Here is an 11,091-nt window from a genome sequence, read left to right as displayed (position 1 = left end):
CTATTTTACTAGCTTCACCAAGAGGTCAACAACTCATGCATGGTTTGTCCACAACCATGAAGATGCAAAATTTATGGACAAGGGACCTCAAAACATAAAAATAAACAACCGAAAACTTATAGAGTAGCATTTACTCTCAAGAATTAACTTATGGGACCAAAAAGCATAAAAACCCCCCACTTACAAGCAAGATCTAACAAATAAACCATCAAGTTTGAGACTTTATACCTTCAGAAGATGCAACAAGGAAAACCAAGCTAGGATCTACAAGATCTAAGCAATCCAACTCTTCTCCAATGAATTCTACCTTCTTCAAAGTGCACCAAAACACCCAAAAAGGTCAAGAAAGCTCTCAAAGGGGCAAGGGTTTTGAAATCACAGGTTGACGAGGATGGAGGCCGAATAAGGGGAGGACTTCCATGAGTTAAGATGTTTAAATAGGGCCTAAATCCTAAAAATTAGGGTTTCACTCTGGCGGTTGTATGCCCATTATATCAGGCTGGTTATCCGCGATCACATGAGCCTAGTACGCCAAGAGTACTGGACTAGACCCATATTCTTTCTATCTTCCGAAAGCCATAACTTCTTTGTACCATCTCCTTTTTTGGCATTTTTTATATACTCAGAAAGGTAATGAGAAGCCCTATACTCCTATCAACTCTCCTTTGCCTTAAAATCTTCCAAACTTAATTTCGTAATTCATGAAAGGTCTGAACCATCACTTTTACCATTATACCCTTTGTGACAACTGTCGAATTCAGGTCATTCTCGGACTCATGCATCTTTATAAAAACCATTCATGCACAACATGCCATGGCCTAGTAGTATAAATTAGGTCAAAAATCTTGAATAAACTAGGATCCAACTATGATCTAGGACTAATATACTTGACTCTTACGATTCTAGTAAGTTGCTTAACTACAATAGGAAATGCCAATACCATAATTAGAATGAAACTTCAAACTTTGTTACAATTGAAAAAGGGTATAAAACCCTAAAAATAAATTAAAATATTCTAATTACATTTCAATATGATGGTGAATATCAAACAATGTTCCAAAAACCCTAAAGAGCCAAAAATCCAAATTTATAAACCTTAAAGCTTAGAAACTTTATAAAATTTGGCTATAAACTTCCTAATATCAAATTTTTATTAATCAAATTATGGATTATAATCAATGAAATAAAAATTTGATTTATCAAACATTAAGCATAATTTATTAATTAAAAACAAGATTTTTAAATAAATCAAGAATTGCTGTAATAAACACTTTTGTAAAAATTAGGTTTTTATAAAAATTAAGGAGGGAGTTTTATAGAGTTTGAATTTAGGAGAGAGGAGGCTTTATGGCACTCAAAAATCCGGCCACCCTCTCTCCATGCCTTCTCTCTTCCCCACACTTCAATCATTAAAACACAATCTCCTCTCTTCCACTTCTTTCTTCACTCTCTCTCACACTCCACCCTTCCAACACTCAAACCCTCTTTCTCTCTCTCTAAATCACGAAAATCATCAGCCAAGAACACCCCTCCACACTCAAATCTTCTTCCTCCAAGACTAATCTTCAAGGTAGACACGAAAATCTTTCACTTTTCCTTACTTTTCTTCTTGTTTTTAAAAGGTTTTTCTTGTATTTCTCTTCCTTCTACACCATTATTTATGAACATTCATGAACATGTTCATGAATGTCGAGTTTGATGATGATGGTGGTAGGGTTTCACCCAAGAACAACATGCATGTTGTTTAATGGTGAAATCCAAGGACCAAAACCTATGTCAAACACTAAAGTTCGGATTTTTACAAGTTTTGAAGGTTCAAACACCTTATGCTTTCAAGTATTTCTTTTAAACACATCACTATGACAAACATATGTCCATGTATGGTCCTCAAACCGTGATGCATGTGATGAACACCAAGCTAATGAGCTTGATGATCAAAGTACATTGTTAATAGTGCATGTAAACGATTTTGTCTATAAAAATATCTAAAAGTTCTTTTCTGTTCAAACCAAAATTTTTCCAGATTCCCATTAAGGTAATATGAACATTTGTAAATTTTCAAGAGTTTTTATCATTTCTTTGATTTATTAAAATTGTTACAAGAAAACAAGGGCATAAATCACATGAAATACTTCTAGAGGTCTATAAATCCGGAATAAATTCGTGGATGACCCCTATGGCGAATAACGAACCCTCATTAAATTTCATCGATTTTTGTTGCTGTTTAATATGATTTACAATTTTCTTTTTTTGGGTACAATAAATCACATAACCACTTTAGAGAGTGTGAAAATTTTGTCTAACAATTTTCGCAGCTCTTACCTGTGGTGGTAGACTCAGAAAAATAATTTCGGATTTTTTCATCATGCCTTCCTATTTGTCCGAATTTTTGGTAATTATAATGGCCTAAAAAAAGGAAAAATAGTTCTGATTATCCACAATTCGTGAAATTTTACCAGAACATAATGTTGTACAGTAGGAGGTTACATAAAATTTTTGATGATTTTTCTCTACTGTAAACTTTTTTTCTCCTATTTTCTAAGGTTAAATACACTTAAATACACATAAATACTCAAAACCGGATTATACAATATGAAAACCACTTTTGGTATTTTTCATAGATTACTTACGGTGTAAATGATGTTACAAAAATTTTTGGTAATTTATTTTAACTGTTTATTATTTATTCTTCAATTAATGATTATTTAAGGGGATAAAATAAGGAAAAATAGAAATACCCACCGAAAAATATCCTTTATATTTTTCTCAAACTAGTTATGTATAATAACAGTTAAATAAAAAGTTTGAGTAATTTTAGAAACTGTTTTCTATTTATTCCAATTTTTATTGGAATAAATGCTCAAAAATCATAAAATAAAATTAAATAGTTTGGAAATCCATTTTTATATTTTTCCCAGCTTACTAATGTGTAATAACAGTAAAATAAAAAGTTTGAGAATTTTTATCCTTTGAATGCTATTTTTCGTGAATTTATGTTGTTATAAAGGCTTAAAATTTTGGAAAATAGTTAACCTTATCAAAAATTCAAGGAAAATTTTCTGGAAAAACTCTATTGTATTTAGAATGAAAAATACAAGGTTTGACAATTTTTGGAAACTATTTGATAATATTTTACATTTTTAGGAATTTGAAACACCTTTAAATGTGTTGAAACACCCTTAAATTTATGTTACTAAATCTGGAAAATTAATATCCCAAAGTTGTATTAATCGCATAACTTGTAGAATTTCAGCATTTCAGAAAAAGTGTAACCAATCAATATAAAATCGAATATTAGAACATAAATTGGCATTTCACTATATGTAGAGTTTAGTATATTAGCATTAGATTTCGACATGGAAACTTACTAGTGTGTGTTTGATGCCGTAGGATCCCGGTATTAAGACGTTGGTGTATTCCGAGGCACCACTTGTATCTACTCGAAACATTGTGAGTATTGACGCACTCCCTTATTTTCAGTTTTTATGTTTTGGGGTGGAAAAGCATGTCTAGAAAAACTATTATTTGCATGTTGTATTTATATTGACTTATATTAAACATGATTGCTATTGTATTGCTATGTCTCTCTATGTATGTCTATGCAACACGGAACATGAGAACTTATCGTACTAAGGCCCTCCCCTTATCTCTAACCATTAACTCTTTGAGCCAATGGTCATTATGGATAGCGCTATTAGGAATTGACAACTCCTCACTCGCCCTATTGTTGGAGTGCATGATACCATATGCATCTATGGAACGATAAGCATAGATCTTGATAGGGCTTCAGTCATAGGTTTGGTTGAGACTCATTGTTTGCTCATACATAGGAATGGCAACGGGGCGGGTTCGGGGCGGGGCGGCATATCCCATACCCGAACCCGATATTTATATTTATCCCCGAACCCGACCCGAAACCCGACGGGTTTCTTATCGGGGCGCCCCGTCGGGGCTAAAAATATCCCCGAACCCGACCCGAAACCCGAAACCCGACCCGAAAATGGTGGCAGAAAAAATTAGGAAAACTACAATGAAACAATTGAGAAATTAAAACCTTACAAATGCTTAAATTACAAATAAGTTCTTAACATAAGTGAACCAAATAGAAATTACTAAAGTCTAATATCGTAACTAAATTCATCACAATAGTGAGAAATTGGGAATACGTGATGGGATTGAAGGTTAGAGTCTTCGGGTGGCTGAAATGGGTTAGAGGGATGAAATCTCATTATATATATATATATATATATATATATATATATATATATATATATATATATATATATATATATATAATTTTTCGGGTCGGGGCGGGTCGGGGCATGCATACCCCACTCCCTGACCCGAACCCGAACTAAAAACCCGATAATGACCCGAAACCCGACCCGAAACCCGATAAGAGTGACCCGACCCGCCCCAAAATCTTCGGGGTTCGGGTTTTCTTGTCGGGTTCGGGTTTTTTTGCCATCCCTACTCATACACATACAAACTCGTTTCTCGTTATAGCAATAAACTTGTATCAGTTATAGCAATCAACTTTGTTTCTCATTAAAGCAATGTACTTGTATTTACGAAAAGCCTTATTTCAAGCTCGATTTTATAAACTTGTGAACTCACCAACTATTTTCATAGTTGACGCTCGTCTTACATGCTTTTTCAGGAAATAATTAGTAAGTGGATATAAAGATTCATCATCATAGAGCATGCTGCATCGTGTTGAAGTTATTTATGAAGTTATATTTTGAACAACTTTATTTTGGAAAAACTTTTACTTGTTTCTTTTAAGCTATGGGTTGTAAACTTTTGAATATTGCTATGGTGATGTATCTTTATCTTTTGCAATGAAACCGTTATCGCTGTCATATCTTGCGTTTCCGCTTTAGCAGGGTGTGACAGAAGTGGTATCAAAGCTAAAGTTATAGAGAACATCAGTTTTTCTTTAAGAAAACACAACCTATAACCAAAACTTATAAAGAAATTCTTTTTACATCAAACATATTACTAGTATAATTAGGTCGGGAGTTGTATCGTTGGACCTCAATTAAACATAGCCTGATCACCTATGTTTAATTAAGGAAAGATTTATACAAAGCCTGAGCTAATTATAATGGGAATATGTTCAACAAAAATATTTGAGAACACTTTATTTCAAAAATTCAAAAGGTTAATTTTGGTGTGTGTAAGCATTGCATATTATAGGCATGCATTGTCATTTATTTCATATCTCATTGAAACTATGTCTCAGTCCACTATAACCAAAACTTATAAAGAAATTCTTTTTGCATCAAACTTATAAAGAAATTCTTTTTACATCAAACATATTACTAGTATAATTAGGTCGGGAGTTGTATCGTTGGACCTCAATTAAACATAGCCTGATCACCTATGTTTAATTAAGGAAAGATTTATACAAAGCCTGAGCTAATTATAATGGGAATATGTTCAACAAAAAATTTGAGAAAACTTTATTTCAAAAATTCAAAAGGTTACTTTTGGTGTGTGTAAGCATTGCATATTATAGGCATGCATTGTTATTTATTTCATATCTCATTGAAACTATGTCTCAGTACACTATGTCAACATCATCATTTTCCCGCGCTACCACCTCAGCCGATGAGTCCCGCTACGTCAGTATTATCCCTCGACGTAATCCCCCCGCCTCGGTAGAAGAAGACCCATCGGAGGACACAGAAGATACAGGAAACTCGGTGGAGATCAGCAATGACAACGCCCCGAGTCAACGACGCGAGGCATCGCCTACATCGGTGTTGCCACAGCCACCACTTTATGGGCTTTGCATTCGGAGGACGGCGATGAAGAGTGTTCCCATTCCAGGAAGGATAGCCACCAGCACAGCAGGACTTGGCACGGCAGGACCTTGCGGGGTAGGACCCAACGTTGCTGGACCGAGAGCACCCCCACCACAGCGAGTCATAGGGATACCTATCATTCAGCCAGGTATGACCCCGGAGGAGTCCCGGAGGATGCATTCGATAGCAGCGGACCTACATCACAGCCTCGCTGTGATAGCCGGGCATCAGGAGGTATTGAACGAAGTGATGACAGGGATGGAAATCCTGTTTCAGCATTCGATGGAGGCTACTGACACTGCTAGTGCTGCTAGACGAGAGGCAGGTCATGTGATGACGACATATTATGTGCTTGGAGGGCTATTACTGATTGTGGTGTTGATGTTTCTTGTTGGGATAGCGATTAGCACTTGGTTCTGATTTCAGTATTTTATTTTATTTTGTCATGAAACGAAAACCCACGTTGGGTGTCTTTTGGGGAAAAACATTTAAAATTTTATTTTGGGAATTCATATATTGTTTTGGTTTTATGACTATTTCAAATGGTGATGAGAAGTTTATTTTATGTTTGAAAACTTTTACTATGAGGTCGAACCCTAGAATTTACTTAGTCAATGGTTGAATAAAAAGATTTTTCTTTTCTTTCCTTTCTAAAATCTATATGCCTAATATTGATGCAAACCATTAATTTGACAACACTTACGGTTTTCAAAATAATAGTGAACTAAATATTATACATTATTTTATGTATTTATATGTATTTCTACTCTTGTGTCTTAGAACCATGTCAGGAAGGCCTAATCGCGGGCGCCCACAGAACGAAACACCCGATGTTGCTCAAGTTGTAGCACAACAACTCATGGAAGCAATCCCAAACATTGTTACTCAAGTAACTGCGGGACTTAATGCTAACCAAGGAAGTAGTGGAGGAAACCGTGGAAACAATGAAAGAGAATGAAACTACAAGTCCTTTATGGCTTGTAAACCTAAGGAGTTCCATGGAAAGGAAGGTGCGGTCGGGTTGCTGAAATGGATTGACAGCATGGAGTCAGTCCTTCACATTAGCAAATGCCTCGAGCGCAACAAAGTTGAGTATGCAACTTGCCTACTCCAAGATAGGGCATTGACCTGGTGGAATACTTTAGTGCAAACCCGAGGCCGTGCAATGGCATATCAGCTAACTTGGGAAGACCTAAAGAAGCTGCTGATAGAGGAGTATTGTCCCAAGGATGAACTTCAGAAGTTTGAATCTGAATTCTGGAACCATTCTATGGTTGGAACATAATAGATAAGTACATAGTCCGATTTCATGAACTAGCAAAACTGGTACCTTACATGGTTACTCCTGAGGAGAAACGGGTAGATCGTTACATCTGGGGTCTGGCACCAAAGATTCGGGGAATGGTTACTTCAGCAAATCCAACTACTATTCAGAGTGCAGTAAGTCTAGCAAATCGATTAACCAATGATGTGATAAGGATGGGAGCATCGACAAAGGAAAACTCTAGTAGCAAGAGGAAGCCAGCAGATCAAGGAGAGAAGAAGTATGGAGGCAAGTCAGGGAGGAAGCAGAAAGTCTCAAGAAACTTTATGGTAAGAGCCCAGGAGTAAGAACCAGTGAAAACTCAGGAACAGGAAGTCATGGAAGTGCAGGAGCGAAAGCAGTACTCAGGACCGCTTCCGAAGTGCAATAAGTGTAACTTCCATCACAAGGGAGCTTGCCCAGTGTGCCAAAACTGTAAACAAATAGGCCATTACTCGAAGTATTGTAAGTTGAATAAGGATGGAAAAAGGGCATGTTACGAGTGCGGGAGTACTGATAATCTCCGTAGAGCATGTCCCAAACTGAATAAGGGGCCTGGTAACAATGGACAAGGCCAAGCCAAGCAAAACTTCCAAGGAAATCAAGGTGGGCGGCCAAGAGGTGTAGCCTTTGTGATTGGTGCAGAAGAAGCTCGTCAGAACCCTGAGGTGATAACAGGTACATTTCTCCCGAACAACCATTTTGCATCAGTAATATTCGATGCGGGAGCAGATAGGAGTTTTGTTTTGTAACATCCCAGAATTGCAAGAGTAGAGTTGAAGGGTTAAAAGTGTAAGTTTTGGAGGGCAACTCGGCGAGTCCATGGATGGACTCGGCGAGTCAGGTCGCGACTTTGGTCGCGTGTCAAGTGGCCTACTCGGCGAGTCACAAGGGTGGACTCGGCGAGTAGGTGCTGAGTGGAGAAAACCCTAATTCTCGGGGTTGAGCCCTATATAAAGAGCATTATGTTTCCTCCCCAGCCTCTTTATCACCCCCCTTGAGTCCCAGAAACCCTAAAATCGTGGAGAGCACCATTGTTGAGTGGATTGGAGCTTGGAGAAATAATTATTGAAGAAAGTTTGGAAGTTTGAAGGTGTGGAGCAAGGGGCTTTGCTTGGTTTCGAGTTCCTTGCAGATTGGGGCATCCTTTGAAGGTAAAATCTCGTTCTTGAGCTGCTATTGTCTAGATTCTTCACTTTTGGGGATGATGAGATCACATCTTTTGGTGTTTTGAAGTCTAGAGGTTAGATCTGAGGTTGCTACCTCAGATCTGGAATGGAGAAGGGTTGGAATGCCTGAAAGTCCCTGTGATTGAGTATGTAGTCAAGCTATCTTGTCCCAAACCTTAGCCCTAATGTGTATAATGCCTAGATCTTCATGGATTCACGTAAAGTTTGCCACTTTACGTGATGGATGGGTTGTAGGAGGCTAGATCTATGTTTTGGATCAATTGCATGGTCTGAGATGCTTCTGTATGGATTCAGACCGGTGGTACTCGACGAGTCACAAGGGTGGACTCGACAAGTTGCTTGAAGATGAGCTGGAACTCGACGAGTTGGATGAACAACTCGGTGAGTAGGTTGAAGATAGCCTTAGACTCGGCGAGTCTGTTCTTGGACTCGGCGAGTCTTGTCGAAGAGTCCCAAAAATTCATGGTTGAGTCGAGAATCGGTGAGTCAAGGGATGACTCGGTGAGTTGGGTGCGAGTAGACTCAGAGTGGTTGGACTCGGCGAGTCTCGGGGTGACTCGGCGAGTCAGGTCGCAGATTGAGGGAAGTTCTAAACTTGGGGACTCGGCGAGTCATGGGGTTGACTCGGCGAGTAGAGTCAGTCAGGGGTTGACTTTGACCTTGTCCAAGGTTGACCAGTTGTCCTCCAGGGGTATTTTGGTAATTAAGGGTATTTATTGAATTGAATGTTTCGGTGTTCAGTGGAGGAGTTCGTGTCAGGGTTGGAGCAGCGGGATCTTATCCTTTCAGCCGGCAGTTTCGAGGTGAGTTATCCTCACTATATCAACAGGTTCTAAGGCACCAAGGCCGGCCCTTATCGGATTGAGATCCGGATGGTTGTTATTATTTTGTTGTTGTGATATGCTTGCATCCTGAGAGTTAGGACGGTATATGTTAGAGACCTGATTGAGATCAGTATCCTGAGAGATAGGGAGATGCTATGTTAATGACTTGTTAGGTCGGTATCCTGCTTAGAGTATGTTATGCTATGTGATCTGCTAGATCGGCTTGTTTGAATGTGAACTGTTATATGATTATATGTTTATGTGTACATGGTTGTTTGGACCGGAGATGGGTTGAGGCGGTCCTGCTTTGTTCTGTAGGCCAAGATACTCAGGGCGGACCGGTTGTTCCGAAGGCCCAGCGAGCGGTCCGGATATGCTGTAGGCCCCACGCGGGCGGACCAGACGTGCCGAGGCTCGGAGAGTGGACCAGGCCGACTGAAGGCCCGATGCGGGCGGACCAGTCATACTGTAGACTCAGAGAGTGGACCAGGTGAGTTGAAGGCCCAGTGAGGGCGGACCAACCACACTGTAGACTCGAGGGACATGACTAGACCTGGAGGATGAATCCGGTGGACTGAAGGCTCGATACGGCAGACCAGTCACACAGTAGACCCAATATGCATGGCTGTTCTATGTTCTGTTATGTTATGTATGTTTTATATGTTATGGGCCGGAAGGGAATATGTTTTGGACCGGAAGGTCGTAGCCTGGAATGGCATATATGTGGTTGGTATCTTGGGGGTATCTCACTAAGCTTTCGGGCTTACAGTTGTAGTTTAATGTTTTTCAGGTTCTTCAGGAGACTGTGGCAAGGCGAAGGTGTGATCGTACCGCTCCTCATGATTTTGTAGCAATGTGATTCTGGGAATACTCTAAATGATTTGTATTGAAAACCTTTTGTAATCAATTTAATGAAATCGGGTTGTTTTTGAAAAATTTAAATTGGTTGTATTTTTCGGTCGTTACATGTTTCTTTAGCATTTAGACCGTTAATTGACTTGAAATCGAAAAAGATGAGGAAAACTTATGCTATTGAACTTGCTAATGGGTATGAAATTAGGGCAAATGATATAATTCCTGGCTGTACTCTGAATTTAGCTGATAAACTCTTTAGCATTGACCTAATTCCTATAGAGCTAGGTAGTTTTGATGTGATAGTAGGAATGGATTGGTTATCTAAAATAGAGCGGGAATTGGTTGTTACGAGAAAGTCATTAGGATACCTCTCCCTAATGGAGAAACCCTTATCATACATGGTGAGAAGCCAGGAAGAAGTTTAAATATTATATCAAGCATAAAGATTCACAAGTACTTGAAGATGAATTGTATTGCATTCATGGCCCACGTGCTAGAAAGAGAACCTAAAGCTAAGCAACTCAAGGAGATTCCGGTGGTTCAAAATTATCCCGAAGTGTTTCCGGAGGAATTACCCGATCTACCCCCTTACAGACAGGTCGAATTTCAGATATACTTAATTCCCGGAGCGACACCGGTAGCAAAAGCACCATATCGCCTTGCACCATCCGAGATGCAAGAACTATCCGGACAACTTCAAGAACTTCTAGACAAAGGGTTTATTCGACCAAGTTCTTCACCGTGGGGAGCCCCAGTGTTATTCGTCAAAAAGAAATATGGGTCCTTCCGAATGTGCATTGATTACAGAGAGCTAAACAAGTTGACAATCAAGAATCGACATCCCCTTCCTCGAATAGATGAGTTGTTCGATCAGTTGCAGGGCGCTTCCTACTTCTCAAAGATCGACCTTCGGTCAGGGTATCATCAACTAAGAATCCACGAAGGGGACATTCACAAAACAACATTTAGAACCCGTTATGGACATTATGAGTTCTTAGTCATGCCTATTGGACTAACGAACACACCCGCTGTTTTCATGGATTTGATGAATATCGTCTGTAGACCATACCTAGACAAGTTTGTGATTGTATTTATTGATGACATACTTG

Source organism: Lactuca saligna, chromosome 9, assembly GCF_052625555.1.
Source record: "Lactuca saligna cultivar CGN05327 chromosome 9, ASM5262555v1, whole genome shotgun sequence".
In the NCBI taxonomy this organism is placed as follows: domain Eukaryota; kingdom Viridiplantae; phylum Streptophyta; class Magnoliopsida; order Asterales; family Asteraceae; genus Lactuca; species Lactuca saligna.
The sequence above is the reverse complement of the archived record's forward strand: the minus strand, read 5'-3'. Positions refer to the sequence as shown.